The sequence below is a fragment of the Schistocerca americana genome, chromosome 7 (genome assembly GCF_021461395.2).
Source record: "Schistocerca americana isolate TAMUIC-IGC-003095 chromosome 7, iqSchAmer2.1, whole genome shotgun sequence".
NCBI lineage: Eukaryota > Metazoa > Arthropoda > Insecta > Orthoptera > Acrididae > Schistocerca > Schistocerca americana.
In genome coordinates, this window is record NC_060125.1 from 552,841,587 (window position 1) to 552,861,428 (window position 19,842).

Consider the following 19,842-nt stretch of genomic DNA (forward strand, 5'->3'; position numbering starts at 1 on the left):
TGCGTAACGCCTTTCTTGAAGTGTCCGCCACTGGAGCTTGTTCAGCATCTCCGTAACGCTCTCGCGCTGACTAAATGTCCCCATGACGAATCGCGCTGCTTTTCGCTGGATCATGTCTATCTCTTCTATTAATCCAACCTGGTAAGGGTCCCATACTGATGAGCAATACTCAAGAATCGGACGAACAAGCGTTTTGTAAGCTACTTCTTTCGTCGATGAGTCACATTTTCTTAGAATTCTTCCTATGAATCTCAACCTGGCGCCTGCTTTTCCCACTATTTGTTTTATGTGATCATTCCACTTCAGATCGCTCCGGATAGTAACTCCTAAGTATTTTACGGTCGTTACCGCTTCCAATGATTTACCACCTATGGCATAATCGTACTGGAATGGATTTCTGCCCCTATGTATGCGCATTATATTACATTTATCTACGTTTAGGGAAAGCTGCCAGCTGTCGCACCATGCATTAATCCTCTGCAGGTCCTCCTGGAGTACGTACGAGTCTTCTGATGTTGCTACTTTCTTGTAGACAACCGTGTCATCTGCAAATAGCCTCACGGAGCTACCGATGTTGTCAACTAAGTCATTTATGTATATTGTAAACAATAAAGGTCCTATCACGCTTCCCTGCGGTACTCCCGAAATTACCTCTACATCTGCAGATTTTGAACCGTTAAGAATGACATGTTGTGTTCTTTCTTCTAGGAAATCCTGAATCCAATCACAAACCTGGTCCGATATTCCGTAAGCTCGTATTTTTTTCACTAAACGTAAGTGCGGAACCGTATCAAATGCCTTCCTGAAGTCCAGGAATACGGCATCAATCTGCTCGCCAGTGTCTACGGCACTGTGAATTTCTTGGGCAAATAGGGCGAGCTGAGTTTCACATGATCTCTGTTTGCGGAATCCATGTTGGTTATGATGAAGGAGATTTGTATTATCTAAGAACGTCAATTATTCTACAACAGATTGACGTAAGCGAAATAGGCCTATAATTATTCGCATCTGATTTATGACCCTTCTTGAAAATGGGAACGACCTGCGCTTTCTTCCAGTCGCTAGGTACTTTACGTTCTTCCAGCGATCTACGATAAATTGCTGATAGAAAGGGGGCAAGTTCTTTAGCATAATCACTGTAGAATCTTAAGGGTATCTCGTCTGGTCCGGATGCTTTTCCGCTACTAAGTGATAGCAGTTGTTTTTCAATTCCGATATCGTTTATTTCAATATTTTCCATTTTGGCGTCCGTGCGACGGCTGAAGTCAGGGACCGTGTTACGATTTTCCGCAGTGAAACAGTTTCGGAACACTGAATTCAGTATTTCTGCCTTTCTTCGGTCGTCCTCTGTTTCGGTGCCATCGTGGTCAACGAGTGACTGAATAGGGGATTTAGATCCGCTTACCGATTTTACATATGACCAAAACTTTTTAGGGTTCTTGTTTAGATTGTTTGCCAATGTTTTATGTTCGAATTCGTTGAATGCTTCTCTCATTGCTCTCTTTACGCTCTTTTTCGCTTCGTTCAGCTTTTCCTTATCAGCTATGATTCGACTACTCTTAAACCTATGATGAAGCTTTCTTTGTTTCCGTAGTACCTTTCGTACATGATTGTTATACCACGGTGGATCTTTCCCCTCGCTTTGGACCTTAGTCGGTACGAACTTATCTAAGGCGTACTGGACGATGTTTCTGAATTTTTTCCATTTTTGTTCCACATCCTCTTCCTCAGAAATGAACGTTTGATGGTGGTCACTCAGATATTCTGCGATTTGTGCCCTATCACTCTTGTTAAGCAAATATATTTTCCTTCCTTTCTTGGCATTTCTTATTACACTTGTAGTCATTGATGCAACCACTGACTTATGATCACTGATACCCTCTTCTACATTCACGGAGTCGAAAAGTTCCGGTCTATTTGTTGCTATGAGGTCTAAAACGTTAGCTTCACGAGTTGGTTCTCTAACTATCTGCTCGAAGTAATTCTCGGACAAGGCAGTCAGGATAATGTCACAAGAGTCTCTGTCCCTGGCTCCAGTTCTGATTGTGTGACTATCCCATTCTATGCCTGGTAGATTGAAGTCTCCCCCTATTACAATAGTATGATCACGAAACTTCTTCACGACGTTCTGCAGGTTCTCTCTGAGGCGCTCAACTATTACGGTTGCTGATGCAGGTGGTCTATAGAAGCATCCGACTATCATATCTGACCCACCTTTGATACTTAACTTAACCCAGATTATTTCACATTCGCATTCGCTAATAACTTCACTGGATATTATTGAATTATTTACTGCTATAAATACTCCTCCACCATTGGCGTTTATCCTATCCTTGCGGTATATATTCCATTCTGTGTCTAGGATTTCGTTACTGTTCACTTCCGGTTTTAACCAACTTTCCGTTCCTAATACTATATGCGCACTATTTCCTTCAATAAGAGATACTAATTCAGGAACCTTGCCCTGGATACTCCTGCAGTTTACCAATATTACGTTAACTTTTCCTGTGTTTGGTCTCTGAGGACGGACGTTCTTTATCAACGATGATAATGTCCTCTCTGGTAAGCCGTCAGGTATTTTATCGTTTCGCCCAAGGGGGGGTCCCTCTAACCTAAAAAACCCCCGTGTGCACGCCACACGTACTCTGCTACCCTAGTAGCTGCTTCCGGTGTGTAGTGCACGCCTGACCTGTCTAGGGGGGCCCTACAGTTCTCCACCCAATAACGGAGGTCGATGAATTTGCAACCATTATAGTCGCAGAGTCGTCTGAGCCTCTGGTTTAGACCCTCCACACGGCTCCAAACCAGAGGACCGCGATCGACTCTGGGCACTATGCTGCAGATATTAAGCTCAGCTTGCACTCCGCGTGCGATGCTGGTTGTCTTCACCAAATCAGCCAGCCGCCGGAAGGAACCAAGGATGGCCTCAGAACCCAAGCGGCAGGCGTCATTCGTTCCGACATGTGCTACTATCTGCAGCCGGTCACACCCAGTGCGTTCAATAGCTGCCGGAAGGGCCTCCTCCACATTACGGACGAGACCCCCCGGCAAGCACACCGAGTGCACACTGGCATTCTTCCCCGACCTACCCGCTATTTTCCTGAGGGGCTCCATAACTCGCCTAACGTTGGAGCTCCCTATAACTAATAGGCCCGCCCTCTGTGACTGTCGGGACCTTGCCGGAGAATCGGCCACTGGCCCAACAGGCGAGGCATCCTGTGGTGGCTCGGAAACGATGTCATCACCACTAGGAAGCACCCCGTACCTGTTGGAAAGGGGTAAGGCAGCTGCCACGCGGCCAGATCCCACCTTCGCCTTTCGGCCAGGCACGCGCGAGCCCACCACTGTCCGCCATTCACCCTGGAGTGATGGCTGACCGGTAAGATGCTCACTGCCGGAAGACGCAGCGACATCAGGGGTTCCATGTGATTCCAAGGCCACCGAAGTAGGCATAGGTCTCACCACAGTTGCCCCAACGCCACTACGAGCCGACGCCTGCGCCTCGAGCTCGATGAGCCTAACAGACAAAGCCTCCACCCGCCCCTGAAGAGTGGCCAATTCTCCTTGCGTCCGCTCACAACAACCACAGTCCCTACACATGACTATGTTTACCCGACTCTATACGGTGACAAATTCCCAAGATAATCTTCTGATGAGCTACTCTGATAATCAAGAAACACTCACTGAAATACGAGACGCGAAAACTACGGTAGGTTTTCCCAGAAAAACTATTTAAAAGCTAAGCGCAGCAAATAAGTACAAAAACGCTTTATACAAACAGTACTCGCTGCTGCTGGTGCTCTCGCTCTGGCTGTCACAAGACAACTGCTGATTCAAGTGACTAGTGGCTAACGGCCGCGAAACAAACAAAAGACGGTTTTAGGGCGCTTTCTGTTCTAAACGATCAAGAAAACACTAAGAAATCTAACACGAAAACTACGTAAAGTTTTATCAAGAACTGTTAGTTACTATGCAGAGCAGATAAACACAAATAGAATCCCTTCCTTAGTGGAAGGTCGTAAACAAAATGCAAAATAAACGCTTTATACAAACAGTACTCGCTGCTGCTGGTGCTCTCGCTCTGGCTTTTGTCGAATAAAGTACGTGCACTCCGTAGTTTGTAACTAATTTTCGTTTGTTCCATATAGTTCAGTAATTGTCCCATGTAGTTGTAGTCAGATAAAATGTTGTGGTTTCGGAAAGCTTCACTTCATGATTCCCTGACGAAGAAAATGCTTTATTTTCTATTTACCTTAGTGGGCAAACCGTTGTATGTTTTTTTCGGCCAGCCTCGTATGTCCTCTCAGCCGTGTATTCACGCTTCTGTCAGTAGTTCCAATGTAGATATCTACAGTTAAGTTTTATCTCTGCCCATCACGTGTAAATTTGGACCACACCAGTTATTGACAGGTCTGACCAGTCGGTCGTCGAGTCTCAGTGAAATCAGGTGCACCTACGAAGCAGCATCAGGCCAAACGTTAGGAACGGGATAGTTTCGTGTCCGACCCGCAGCAGCCACTGACTCGCCTGCAGCTGAGACGTGCCGGCTGGTGTTGCAGTGTGCCAGGACAGCGGCGCGACGCCGGCCGGCCGCTTCCACCCGGGCCTGTGGTCGGGCAAGCGGTGGTCGTGCTGCCGCGGGCCCGCCCGCCACTGCGACGGCTGCGAGCCCTGCTCCGCCTGGGACGCGAACCCCGGACCCGCGGCCGCTCCCGCGCTCGCCCTCGGCCTCGGCCGCGGCTCCTCGGAGTCCCTCTCCGCCGCCAACCACACGCCGCTCCGGCTAGGTGAGTGCGCGGCGCCAGCTCGCTGCTCGCGCCTTCGCCGACAGTGCGTTTAGCCGCTTCTGTTGACGCAGCGACTTCACCTACCTCGTGTATTGCTTAGGTGCAGCTATAAAATCAAACTCGACTTCTCTAATACTAACAAGGGGAAGGCCTCAGACACGGTCAACCGATTCAGCTCAAATTTGGCAGGTCGCATGTGTACAACCTAAAACGAAGGAATTTAAGATATTTTGGGTCAACACCCCCGCAATTTTGAGAAAATCGCCCCTAAAGGTTATGACTAGTGTAATTTTCCCTCCTATCTATGTAATTGTGTGGTTACGTAGTTAGGTAGTTACGTAGTTCTCAATTCGTTCGAGTAATCAGTCATTCATAATAGGAAACACAATCATAAATCAGTCACTCAAAATGATTCAGAAATTTTAGTTGTTAGAATGAAATCAGGCGATGATTCTTCTTCTCTGCAGGCTCGTGCTTTGCGGCAGTCTGCTAATCTGTATAAATAAAATGCCTCGTAATTGTGGGAGCGTTGTATAATCAGTCGGGAAACCTCAGATCAAGCGGATATTTGGTTTTGATGAAGTTTGGTTCAAATGGCTCTGAGCACTATGGGACTTCACTTCTGAGGTCATCAGTCCCCTAGAACATAGAACTACTTAAACCTAACTAACCTAAGACTTAAGGACATCACACACATCCATGCCCGAGGCAGGATTCGAACTGCGACCGGAGCGGTCGCGCGGTTCCAAACTGTAGCGCCTAGAACCGCTCGGCCACCCTGGCCGGCCTTGATGAAGTTTAACCTTCCGAAGAAATAATGGAGCTCTTGGATTATTAAATGCAGGTTCTTATCCAGTCTTTCGGAAGTTCCCTTCTGATTAACAACTACTCAATATATCGCTGAATATCTTTAATTCTCAAATGTCAAATACACACCTTTTGTATGAAGGAGCAATATACACTCCTGGAAATTGAAATAAGAACACCGTGAATTCATTGTCCCAGGAAGGGGAAACTTTATTGACACATTCCTGGGGTCAGATACATCACATGATCACACTGACAGAACCACAGGCACATAGACACAGGCAACAGAGCATGCACAATGTCGGCACTAGTACAGTGTGTATCCACCTTTCGCAGCAATGCAGGCTGCTATTCTCCCATGGAGACGATCGTAGAGATGCTAGATGTAGTCCTGTGGAACGGCTTGCCATGCCATTTCCACCTGGCGCCTCAGTTGGACCAGCGTTCGTGCTGGACGTGCAGACCGCGTGAGACGACGCTTCATCCAGTCCCAAACATGCTCAATGGGGGACAGATCCGGAGATCTTGCTGGCCAGGGTAGTTGACTTACACCTTCTAGAGCACGTTGGGTGGCACGGGATACATGCGGACGTGCATTGTCCTGTTGGAACAGCAAGTTCCCTTGCCGGTCTAGGAATGGTAGAACGATGGGTTCGATGACGGTTTGGATGTACCGTGCACTATTCAGTGTCCCCTCGACGATCACCAGTGGTGTACGGCCAGTGTAGGAGATCGCTCCCCACACCATGATGCCAGGTGTTGGCCCTGTGTGCCTCGGTCGTATGCAGTCCTGATTGTGGCGCTCACCTGCACGGCGCCAAACACGCATACGAACATCATTGGTACCAAGGCAGAAGACGACACGTCTCCATTCGTCCCTCCATTCACGCCTGTCGCGACACCACTGGAGGCGGGCTGCACGATGTTGGGGCGTGAGCGGAAGACGGCCTAACGGTGTGCGGGACCGTAGCACAGCTTCATGGAGACGGTTGCGAATGGTCCTCGCCGATACCCCAGGAGCAACAGTGTCCCTAATTTGCTGGGAAGTGGCGGTGCGGTCCCCTAGGGCACTGCGTAGGATCCTACGGTCTTGGCGTGCATCCGTGCGTCGCTGCGGTCCGGTCCCAGGTCGATGGGCACGTGCACCTTCCGCCGACCACTGGCGACAACATCGATGTACTGTGGAGACCTCACGCCCCACGTGTTGAGCAATTCGGCGGTACGTCCACCCGGCCTCCCGCATGTCCACTATACGCCCTCGCTCAAAGTCCGTCAACTGCACATACGGTTCACGTCCACGCTGTCGCGGCATGCTACCAGTGTTACAGACTGCGATGGAGCTCCGTATGCCACGGCAAACTGGCTGACACTGACGGCGGCGGTGCACAAATGCTGCGCAGCTAGCGCCATTCGACGGCCAGCACCACGGTTCCTGGTGTGTCCGCTGTGCCGTGCGTGTGATCATTGCTTGTACAGCCCTCTCGCAGTGTCCGGAGCAAGTATGGTGGGTCTGACACACCGGTGTCAATGTGTTCTTTTTTCCATTTCCAGGAGTGTATATATATATATATATTTCCCTTTTTATCGTACAATTTCGTATCAGTTATCTTTTGTCATAAATCTCTATATTCAGTATACAATTCTTCAAACAAAGCTCAGGCTAATCGGCATGAAGACAATCTCGGAAGCTTTTTTTTGACAACCCCCAGAGAGAGTACTACAAAGAATAATTATGTGCTCATGGCATAGCTATTATATGAAACTACTTTGCGCATGGATTCTGCGAGTATGAAGATAGAAAATTAGTAAACGTCATTCAAGGGTAGAATTGTATCAGAATAATTCATCGAATATAAAGAGAGATTACACTAGCAATCGACTCAAAATTGGTGGGATCGATAGATAATTATAAACAGAGCATTTTTCATCATCAGGTATAGGGTCCGAAAACGCATACTTTTCCAGAAATCGAGGTAAGAAACTTTTACAACTGCCGCTTCTGTACCCACATGGTAAACGCTTTTCGCCGACAGCACCGATAGCTCAACGGCCAAGCTAACTGGCTGGGCTCGGTGAACCCGGGTTCGAATCTCGAAGAAACCCAGCGGATGTTGTTCTTTTCGTTTGTATTTTTCCATATCTCAATTAATAGGGATAGGAGGGTTAATAAGGTAAGTATTATTATCATTCCTTATTGATTTACTTACCTTATTAACCCTCCTATCCCTATCAATTGAGATATGGAAAAATACAAATGAAAAGAATAACATCCGCTACGTTTCTTCGAGATCCGAACCCGGGTTTTCCTATTCCCAACCAATTACCTTGGCCATTGCGCTATCGACGCTGTCGGCGAAAGAAGTTTACCGTGTGGGTACAAAGGCGGCAGTTGTAAAAGTTTCTCGATTTCCAGAAAATTTTGCGTTTGCGGACCCCATACCTAATGATGAAAGATTCTCTATTTACGATTATCTATCGATCCCTCCAATTTTGAGTCGATTTCTCGTCATAACCTTTAACGGTGACTTTGTCAAAATTGCGGGGGTGTTGACCCAAAATATCTTAGTCCTTCGTTTTAGGTTGTACACAAGCGACCTGCCAATCGGTCGGCCGTGTCTGAGGCCTTCCCCTTGTCAGCTGCAAAAAATTGAAGCAAAATGTAACCAAACACAATGTCTTTTCTGATGGGGGTAAATCTCAGTTTTCGTTTTGGTGTTATTTATTGAATAGCGATAGAGTTCCTAGTTTCTGTTGCGGCAGCGAGCTCAAATACGCAATAGTGTCGTAGTTAGCCTGAAACTGATCGCAAATGATCTGCAACAAAAACAAAGGTAAACTATATTTGATCGAAAAAAGTTAGCTCTTTACGACAATAATCAGTGTTGCAGGTCGGACACCAGAAATCAGTAGCAGTTTTCGCTAATGAAATTCAAAATAAATCGAGTACTAGTACACATACCATACTTCTCCAGCAGTAAGTTTTCTTTAAGTGATGAAATAAGGAAAATTTTCTCCTCCATGGTACCTTATTACTGTGATTTCATTATGTTTCATTTATTACCGAGATAGAACCACAATGAGTTATGTACTCTGTGTTTAGCAGTATCATCTTTCTTTTACTCAAGTAGTGTATTGTGCTAAATGTACGACGTTCGTTCAATAAGTAATGCTCCACACTTTTTCCCAGAACGCAGCACTTCATTCTCAATGGAGAGAGGTCTTCCGAAGTAAGAGTGATTTCAGGTGTGCCGTAGGGGAGTGTCGTAGGACCGTTGCTATTCACAATATACATAAATGACCTTGTGGATGACATCGGAAGTTCACTGAGGCTTTTTGCGGATGATGCTGTGGTATATCGAGAAGTTGTAACAATGGAAAATTGTACTGAAATGCAGGAGGATCTGCAGCGAATTGATGCCTGGTGCAGGGAATGGCAATTGAAGCTCAATGTAGACAAGTGTAATGTGCTGCGAATACATAGAAAGAAAGATCCCTTATCATTTAGCTACAATATAGCAGATCAGCAACTGGGAGCAGTTAAATCCATAAATTATCTGGGAGTACGCATTAGGAGTGATTTAAAATGGAATGATCATATAAAGTTGATCGTCGGTAAAGCAGATGCCAGACTGAGATTCATTGGAAGAATCCTAAGGAAATGCAATCCGAAAACAAAGGAAGTAGGTTACAGTACGCTTGTTCGCCCACTGCTTGAATACTGCTCAGCGGTGTGGGATCCGTACCAGATAGGGTTGATAGAAGAGATAGAAAAGATCCAACGCAGAGCAGCGCGCTTCGTTACAGGATCATTTAGTAATCGCGAAAGAGTTACGGAGATGATAGATAAACTCCAGTGGAAGACTCTGCAGGAGAGACGCTCAGTAGCTCGGTACGGGCTTTTGTAGAAGTTTCGAGAACATACCTTCACTGAGGAGTCAAGCAGTATATTGCTCCCTCCTACGTATATCTCGCGAAGAGACCATGAGGATAAAATCAAAGAGATCAGAGCCCGCACAGAGGCATACCGACAATCCTTTTTTCCACGAACAATACGAGACTGGAATAGAAGGGAGAACCGATAGAGGTACACAAGGTACCCTCCGCCACACACCGTCAGGTGGCTTGCGGAGTATGGATGTAGATGTAGATGTAGAACATATGTGTTGTTACGAGTCAGAATTTGGTGACAATGTACATCAACATGTCTTGTCCATGTCCTATTTTTCTGCGTAGTCTCCATCACTTTCTGTGGCCGTGCGCCAACGTTGTCGAAAAGCGTCTGTTCCCTGCTGGTAAAAACTCAGCTCTTGTCCAGCAGGCGTAGCCATGTCTTCACTGCACGACTGACACTCTCGTCATCTTCAAAATGGCTTCCCCGCAGAGACCCTTTCAGCGGCCCAAAGCCAGGGAAGTCCGAGGGAGCCAGATCTGGACGATTCAGCTTGTCTGTGACAGGACGTCCCGAGCATCGCCATACACTGCACACAAACGTTTAGAGATGTTCGCCACGGAGAATTCAATAGCAGCACGCTGCTTGTAACGTGAGTCGTATGTAGACGCCGTTTTGACACTGTACTACGGCTCTGCCGTCTGCCAGAACGGTTCGAAACTTCACCGGCGCACAGAAAAAACATCAAATGTGAAGCACCAACAAGGTTGTTCGTCTATGTATATTAACGTCTTTTCAAAAAAACGTGGGGCATTAATTATTGAACGACCCTCGTACTGTCTTAGCGACAATGAGCATGCAATGAAGAATAGCCTCCGTGTAGATATATCACCCAAGCATGAAACTTTCACCGTATCCTCGTTTCATACGTAAAAGCCTGTACACGCATAACTCGACTACGGCGTAATTGATACGTACATCATATACAGATGACTGTATCTAGGGTTCGAACTTTCTTACAAATGTATAACTGTTTATAGCGCAGACATTTTACCTTCAATACGTGTGTAAAGTTGCTTATTCAAGCATGACAGACAACTTGAAAGAAAAGAAAAGAAAATGAGAATTAAAATATCGCCTATGTTTGCTCTGATTACACCTCCATGTCCTTCATACTTTTATCTTTATGTCTGTTTGGTTTAATGATAGCCTAAACGCAAGTAAACGAATGAGAAAAGCACGCAGCTGTCTTGATAATGTTTACTGCGAACTACATGAAACAATAATTAGATCTGTGCGTTCAGTTATATATTAAGTGTTTCAACCAGTTGGAGACAAATTAAAGCATCAGTACGTCAAAAATTTTGCTTAACACCATTACGCAGCACCTCTGAACACTAATTTGTTCGAGTTAAGACACTCCATTTTTATTTATTTATTTTTTTTTATATGGCATACTCGTCAGTGAATATTAAATCTTAAGACCATTAGTTAATGCATAACAATTCTTTTTATTTTATCTCTACATCAAGAGACTCCGCATAAAGTTTCTCTCCGATCTAGCCTTGAAGAGTGTAGCCGAAAGCACAGTTCTGTGCCGTTATTTCACTAGAAATATCCGAAAATATGTAACACTTCCTACGCTACAGAGAGCACAATATGGCCAGAAGTGTTATGCGAGGTGACATCAGCCAATCACGACTGCAGACGGCAGCAAGTGGAGAGAACAAGGATGGCCGTACTCTCTCTGCACCGAGCTTTAGTTGGTACATGTTGTAACAAAACAGGTTAGTCGAACTGTTTTTACAAAATAGAATGTCTATCGAACTAAACTCGTATACTCGTTCATTTCTTAAAATTTATTAATCACGAAATGATTTAAATTCCCCCTGTAACGTAACCAGTAAAGTGGATTTCATTCACTATTAAACTCATTTATGGACCATTTATCGTTCTTAAAACCGAAACACATCATCTCTTGTTAAAATACAAAACTCAAAATCCAGAAACTTACACCTCATTGACGTTGAATTTAGTTACTGATTAACTTTTAGCACGAATACTGAGAGAGAAATCAGCAACAAACACTCAGAACTTTAGTTACATTTCACCCCACTTGAAAACAGGAACAATTGCCAAAACACCAACATAAACAATAACATACGAGTTCGCCAGCTGTCTAGTGTGTCTGCTTCACGATCAGTGGCCCTTGGCCAATCAGAAATAAGGCAGAGATTATGTAGGTTCGTACGCTTGCTGAGTTTTGATGGTTTACAATTTCCGTCACTTCAAATTTGGAATAAATTGTAGTACCCAACATTAATTATAACAGAAGTTGCATTTGAAATTCAAATAAAAAGTTGTTGGTATATAATTTAGTGCCTCTAAGAGCTTGCTATTTGTGTTATTCCTCGCGTAAATCTCTGGATTTAGGCGGCGTTTTGTTTCGTGGCCGGTATTCGTCGATGTCGGAATGAAGCTGATGGGTGGAGGTTATGCATCCGTCCATTTTAGGTGGTGTTCCTGCAGGTGTCATCTTCTCTTAATTACTGTCTAAAACTTGATGTAGTATTTCAATATCACGATGTACACAACGTGAACTAGTACTACCTGTACATAGTGGATCGTTTAGAGTAAATTCACAGTCCGCCCGCACAGCAGTGCCTACATGTTGAGCCGATGATCGCGCAGCACGTGGAATCCCGGCAGCAGCTCCAACTCCCAGCGAGCGGTGCTTCACGTCGACTTCCAGAGATAGTTCTGCGTCCGTACATTGGATTCTGTGGTTCACAGATGCATTAGCAAGCAAAAAAATTTTTCGATAAACTTCACTTTGCTGTACCGTTACAAAGTCTTTCACCAAAATGGGACGTTAGTTAGTTACTTACGTGTTCCAAGATCACTTGAACGATTCTTTTATTGGAACGATGTGGAACGAGGATATGAATACGTGATTAGTGCGTTAACATTAATGAACACATTTTAGTCCTACGTATGCAAGTGTTTTTTTTTTCCCTACCACATTTGAAGCAGAAATTCATCAATGGAAAAGGAAGAGTTGTCCAGAAGAAATGATTTTAAGTTAGATTGTGAATTTGCTTTGCTGCCTGTCAGACATTTTATGTTATTGGGCGAATGATCAAAAATTTTTGTGCCGCATTTGGAACTCCTTTCTGAGCCACTGAAAATTTTAACAATGAGTATAAAATGTCATTTTTACGTCTAGTGTTGTAAGTATGGACATCACTGTTCTTATTAAACTGTAAGGGATTATTTATAAAGAATTTTATTTGCGAATGTGTGTATTGTGACGGCGCAGTTACAATGCCTAGTACCTTCGAGAGGTACCTACGTGACGTCCGTCGTGAACACCACGTATAATTTTTGCTGCTCCCTTTTGTGCAGTCAGTACTTTCATTCTAAATGGTCAGTTACTCCAAAAATTACTCGATAAGATATTATTGAGCCGAATGGGGAAAATGTTTGAAAAGTTTGTTTGCAAGGCTAGCAATTGTACGAAGAGCAAAGGTAGCTGAACTTAATTGTTCGAGAAACTAAATAATATGCTTCTTCCATTTCAAGTTTTCAAAAATCTGGAGTGTTGGACCCTAATTACTGACTCCGGCTCATGTGCTACATTAATTGTAGGTATCACTATTTGTTGTACAGAACTGAATGTAGTGGTTTTTTTTCAGAATTTAGTGTGAGTTCATTTTCAGAGAAACCACTTGATAATTCTTTGGAAAATATCATTTACTAACTCTTCTTTTGCTTTTTCTCTAATAGGAGTTGTTATAACACTAGTATCGTCTGCAAAAAGTACCAGTTTTGCTTGTTGAATATTAAGTGGGAAGTCATTCACATACGCTAGCAGAAGAAAATTAGTATATCCGGAAAGACGACGTCGATTTTGTTCTGATGACGGCATATATCACGTGGGAGGTAGTAGACGTACTCGTAATGGTTTCAACGTCTTCCGCCAACAGGTAGCGTAGTGGCTCGGCTGCCAGAGCACCAACTGTGTCTCCCCTTTAATAGGCAATGCTCACGGAAGGCTAAGTGTGGTACAGACGTGTGGACTAGCAGGCAACTGTGCCACAGAGATGCACTCATACTTCCTACACCAACTGGGCGTGTTTGGCCTTCAGAGTGACGGGATGGCCCTTTCGGAGAATTGCCACACAAACTGGACATGCTCGCGTCACTTGTGGAACAAGACCGGTATAAGTAGTTACGTGTAGATTCACACACTCATAGACGAGCTTCTGGAAGGCAGCTTAGCACAGGCACGCGCTCGGCAGCAGCAGCTGCAGCTGCACGGGTGAGAGGGCTTGTCAGGCCAGACGTGTCAACACCACCTGTTGCGAACCGGTTGTTAGCAGAAGGGCTATGGACACCCACAGCTCTAGCTTGTGGGCCACTCAGGCCGTAGCACGTCTCGACTGGTCCCGTCAGATGATCACTTGGAAAATAAATGGTGTGAGCGTGGGGTTCATCTGTTATTCTGCGCAACGGATTAATCTGGGATGTACCCTTTACCCTGTGGCTCCTGCAAGCTACAATTTCCACCCCCACACTACTACAGAAGTCAGACAGACGCTCCTAACGTTCTAAAGAGAAATGCCTGAAAAACTTTCAGCAATAAATATCTTCTGGAGTCGTCCGCTGTAAGGAAATGACACAAAAATTCACAAAATTTCTTACGTAACTAGTGGGATACTTGGGTACTGGAGTAGTGCTACTTAGTGTAAGAAAAACATGAAACTAACGAAAGTTATTATTTATTTTGCAAAAATTCTCAGAAATCACAATGGCACTTTTAGTTGTGAATTGAACAAGTTATATACTGGTTCTTTTCGGAATGTGAAGTTACCTCTCAAGGATGGGATTCGCTAATGAAATTTCTATACAAAGTTTAAGATGGTTGTTGACTTGGCAGAATGGCAGAGAGGCGCGCCTACTCAACTTGAATAATTATCCTTTAGAATGTTGCTTGGTACGGTCGAGGCTGTCGCGTGTGAAATGCAGTGAAGTGTACTGTTGTGGAGGAAATATGGGAAATATGGGACTCGCAATAGCTGTAGCGCACAATACCGTAAGCTGCGATGACTGCTGTCTGCGCCGCTTGCTGCTGACAAATAAGATAACTCTTGTTCTATCTGGATTGACCTTCGCCAATCAAACTCTCTCTACGTCTTGACGAAGTCAAGGGTTCCTTTTCGCTCCTAGTCTAACTATTGGCGTGGTTCACCGGTCAGATAACCAGTCCACCGCGATGCCAGTCAAAAATTCGCTCGCAGGCGTTTAACTATAACTCTGTCTGTCACACCGCACAATAAGTGTGTTGGCCAACACAGTGAACAACGCTTAATCGCAGGGACTCAATATAGAGTAGCACTTCGATTCGCTCTCAACAGAGGTGCTCTCCCGGTGAAATACTGAGGAGAGACTTGTTCCTAGCTCCAAGAGCGACAACGGAACGGTGCCTCTCCACGCCAGACGTGAAGGGGTATATCTTTAGGTCTCTTCCATTATTCCTGCAGCTCAAGGCGTCAGAATTATCGTCTACCAATCAGCATTGCTCTTCTAAAACGGGAGAATGACGTTTCGTGTAAGCCGACCAATCCGGAAACCTGTAGCATTGGCGTTTGGCGTTTGCTGTCTCCCTGTGAAAATCACTGAAACTGCGTGGTATGTGTAAAGAATGCGTAGGCTGGCCGCTCCCACACAATGTGCGGAATTTGCTTTTAAGCCGAACACGGGGTCGTTCCCCCCTTTCACTCGTGCCCACGCTGTCCACTACACGGGTGGTCACCGGCCGACATAGGCTGGGTCATCCTCTGAAGCGACCGGCGTCCCATTGTGCAATTTCTCTCCCGAACTAAAAGCTTCTGTGACCGTCGTGTCTGGAATGTATGTGTGTACGCCAGCCCCGAGTATTTCAACCACGGTGCGCTTAATTGTTAATTGCATATCGTTTACATGAATTCATACAACATTGACTTAATCTTATCGAGTTTGGGTTCGAATGAAGCATCTTGATGTGCGGAATATGATTGTGAGGGTGGAATATGTAAGCAATGAAGGTTAGGAGACCACGACGTCTTACAATGGAATGACGGTTCGTGGTCTTCTGCGGAGAAAGCAGATGGTGCGTGCACGCAATTGATGATCGTTTGCGCGTACGACGTAAACCTGTCTAGTAGAGTGCATTCGTCCAAGACATGGCCCCAACCCAGGCATCACGGTTTGGGGTGCGATAAGCTACAACTCTCGTTCACCTTCATCATTTTTGGAGGGGACGCTGACCAGCGTTCGGTACGTGCAGAATGTTGTTAGACCCATTCTGTTGCCGTTCTTGCAACAGGAAGCTGAGGTGTTGTTCCAAGAGGATAATGCTCGGCCCCACACATCCCACTAAACTCAACGCGGTCTGCAAGACGTGCAGAGGCCGGACGGAGTAGCCGTGTCGTTCTAGGCGCTACAGTCTGGAGCCGAGCGACCGCTACGGTCGCAGGTTCGAATCCTGCCTCGGGCATGGATGTGTGTGATGTCCTTAGGTTAGTTAGGTTTAAGTAGTTCTAAGTTCTAGGCGACTGATGACCTCAGAAGTTAAGTCGCATAGTGCTCAGAGCCATTTGAACCATTTGAACGTGCAGCAACTTCCCTGGCCAGCACGTGTGGGATACGATGGAACAAGAAGTTAGTCGTGTGGCTCATCAAACGACGTGAACAGGTCGAACGAGCGTGGTATAACGTATACCTGGACAGTATTCGCCCCCCTGTAAAATCGACTGGATGCCAGAGTCACCGCCAGCATTGCCGACCACGGACCCTACACAACGAACTAATACGGGCGTTTCAGCATGGGTCGACAGGTGGTACCTCAGAACCGCTCTTGCTACTGATCTCTAAATGTAATCATTTCACGTACTCCGTATGCGCTGTTGCAACAATAAATCTTGTGTGGATTGGAAACATCTAAAACGGTTTACTAATTTTATGGTTCAAATGCCTCTGAGCACTATGGGACTTAACATCTGAGGTCATCAGTCCCCGAGAACTTGTTGTTGTTGTTGTTGTTGTTGTTGTTGTTGTGGTCTTCAGTACTGAGACTGGTTTGATGCAGCTCTCCATGTTACTCTATCCTGTGCAAGCCTCTTCTTCTCCCAGTACCTACTGCAGCCAACATCCTTCTGAATCTGTTTAGTGTATTCATCTCTTGGTCTCCCTCTATGATTTTTACCCTCCACTCTGCCCTCCAGTACTAAAATGGTGATCCCTTGATGCCTCAGAACATGTCCTACCAACCGATCCCTTCTTCTAGTCAAGTTGTGCCACAAACTCATCTTCTTCCCAATTCTATTCAATACCTCCTCATTAGTTATGTGATCTGCCCATCTAATCTTCAGCATCCTTCTGTAGCCCCACATTTCGAAAGCTTGTATTCTCTTCTTGTCGAAACTATTTATCGTCCATGTTTACTTCCATACATGGCTACACTCCATACAAATACTTTCAGAAACGACTTCCTGACACTTAAATCTATACTCGATGTTAACAACTCTCTCTTCTTCAGAAACGCTTTCCTTGCCATTGCCAGTCTACATTTTATATCCTCTCTACTTCGACCATCATCAGTTATTTTGCTCCCCAAATAGCAAAACTCCTTTACTACTTTAAGTGTCTCATTTCCTAATCTAATTCCCTCAGCATCACCCGACTTAATTCGACTGCATTCCCTTATCCTCGTTTTGCTTTTGTTGATGTTCAACTTATACCCTCCTTTCAAGACACTGTCCATTCCGTTCAACTGCTCTTCCAAGTCCTTTGCTGTCTCTGACAATTACAATGTCATCGGCGAACCTCAGAAGTTTTTATTTCTTCTCCATGGATTTTAATTTCCTTTACTGCTTGCTCAATATGCAGCTTGAATAGCATCGGGGAGAGGTTACAACCCTGTCTCACTCCCTTCCCAACCACTGCTTCCCTTTCATGCCCTCGACTCTTATAACTGCCATCTGCTTTCTGTACAAATTGTAAATAGCCGTTCGCTCTCTGTATTTTACCCTTGCCACCTTCAGAATTTGAAAGAGAGTATTCCAGTCAACATTGTCAAAAGATTTCTCTAAGTCTACAAATGCTAGAAACGTAACTTTGCCTTTACTTAATCTTTCTTCTAAGACTAGAACGTAGAACTACTTATACCTATCTAACCTAAGGACATCACTCACATCCATGCCCGAGGCAGGATTCGAACCTGCGACCGCAGCGGTCGCGTGGTTCCATACTGAAGCGCCTAGAACCGCTCGGCCACACTGACCGGCTACTAATTTTATGTCAGGCGGTTCATGTAAGGAATAGAAGTAGATCCAAAATTAAACATTGTGGGACTCCGTAAGAGAGTAACGCGTACCGCGAGGTCAGTTGTTGACATCAGTGACTATCCGACACGGACGCTGTGTGTTGGCTGCTGCAGAAGACTGCCGTGCCAGTGTGTCTCGGTGAGCCCTTCGTTCGCTCCACTGCCGTCGCCTGGAGCCACACACTCCCGGCCGCTGCCAGAGGGCTCTCTCTCGCACACTTGGCGGTGAGCGCTGCGCGAGACAAGCGACGCGACGCACTCCTCCGCGCATTTAATCACAGACGTTTAGTGGTGGATCCACGTTAATTCTCTGCTCTGCTACACATTTGAAATCAAGCTAACTAAGGGTCGCCAACCACGCTGTGATCCGGGAGGCAAAGTTAGCTCCTGACAACTCCAAAGTCAGTAATTAAAAGCCCTCTAACTGTCAAACTTAAATCACGAAAGATGACTCTTCAACGACTGGACTCAAACACGCTCGCCTGTAACAGTTCTGTACACCATATCCAGTTGGCTCGTAACAACTCCACACAACAGAACAACAATACAGTTTAATGGCAAGAAAAGAGAAAAGTCACAAAAAATATAACACTCAAATTTCTACGCAAAATAATGTGATTTGTTACAATAAAACCTCGCAAATTTGTACGCGTCGAATAATACACGGAGAGGAAAAAAAAAAAAAAAAAAATTCGCACCACCTAGAAAGAGATTGCGACATAAAAGGAAGTTGCTAGGCTTGTTTCTACATCTGAATCCACGTTCCTTGCAGATGCGAATCCGTTGAGAATCACTTTGCTGAGCAAATAGGGACTCATATGTGAAAAGAACATAGACCGCCCAGGTGGCATGTTGACGGCTCCACTCTAGACGTTCCCTTCTGTGAAGACGCGCCAGAGGTACACATACAGCAGGGTTTCGACAATAAAGGCTACTGTGGCCGGTACCCTCTTCCGGTGACACAACTGCACACCTGCACTGGGCTATAAACTACTGGCCATTAAAATTGCTACATCAAGAAGAAATGCAGATGACAAACGGGTATTCATTGGGCAAATATATTATACCATAATTGACATGTGATTACATTTTCACACAATTTGGGTGCATAGATCCTGAGAAATCAGTACCCAGAACCACCACCTCTGGCCGTAATAACGGCCTTGATATGCCTGGGCATTGAGTCAAAGCTTGGATGGCGTGTACAGGTACAGCTGCCCATGCACCTTCAACACAATACCACAGTTCATCAAGAGTAGTGACTGGCGTATTGTGACGAGCCAGTTGCTCGGCCACCATTGACCAGACCTTTTCAATTGATGAGAGATCTGGAGAATTTGCTGGCCAGGGCAGCAGTCGAACATTTTCTGTATCCAGAAAGGCCCGTACAGGATCTGCAACATGCGGTCGTGCAATATCCTGCTGAAATGTAGTGTTTCGCAGGGATCGAATGAAGGGTAGAGCCACGGGTCGTAACACATCTGAAATATAACGTCCACTGTTCAAAGCGACCTCAATGCGAACAAGAGGTGACCAAGACGTGTAACCAATGGCACCCCGTACCATCACACCGGGTGATACGCCAGTATGGCGATGACGAATACACGGTTCCAGTGTGCTTTCACCGCGTTGTCGCCAAACATGGATGCGATCATCATGATGCTGTAAACAGAACCTGGATTTCAGAATGAGATTTTCACTCTGCAGCGGAGTGTGCGCTGATATGAAACTTCCTGGCAGATTACAACTGTGTGCCCGACCGAGACTCGAACTCGGGACCTTTGCCTGTCGCGGGCAAGTGCTCTACCAACTGAGCTACCGAAGCACGACTCACGCCCGGTACTCACAGCTTTACTTCTGCCAGTACCTCGTCTCCTACCTTCCAAACTTTACAGAAGCTCTCCTGCGAACCTTGCAGAACTAGCACTCCTGTAGGAAAGGATACTGCGGAGACATGGCTTAGCCACAGCCTGGGGGATGTTTCCAGAATGAGA

At 45.5% G+C, this 19,842-nt stretch overlaps 1 protein-coding gene across 1 annotated transcript in view; it reads left to right on the top strand.

The window, feature by feature from the left end:
* Positions 1-4,687: 4,687 nt before the first annotated feature.
* The window catches only part of LOC124621936 (tyrosine-protein kinase Btk29A), a 380,429-nt gene continuing 365,274 nt past the window's right edge, over positions 4,688-19,842 (top strand). The window contains exon 1 of the mRNA XM_047147446.1: positions 4,688-4,787. The gene's annotated coding sequence lies outside the window, so the exon portion shown is untranslated. The remainder of the gene's footprint in view (positions 4,788-19,842) is intronic.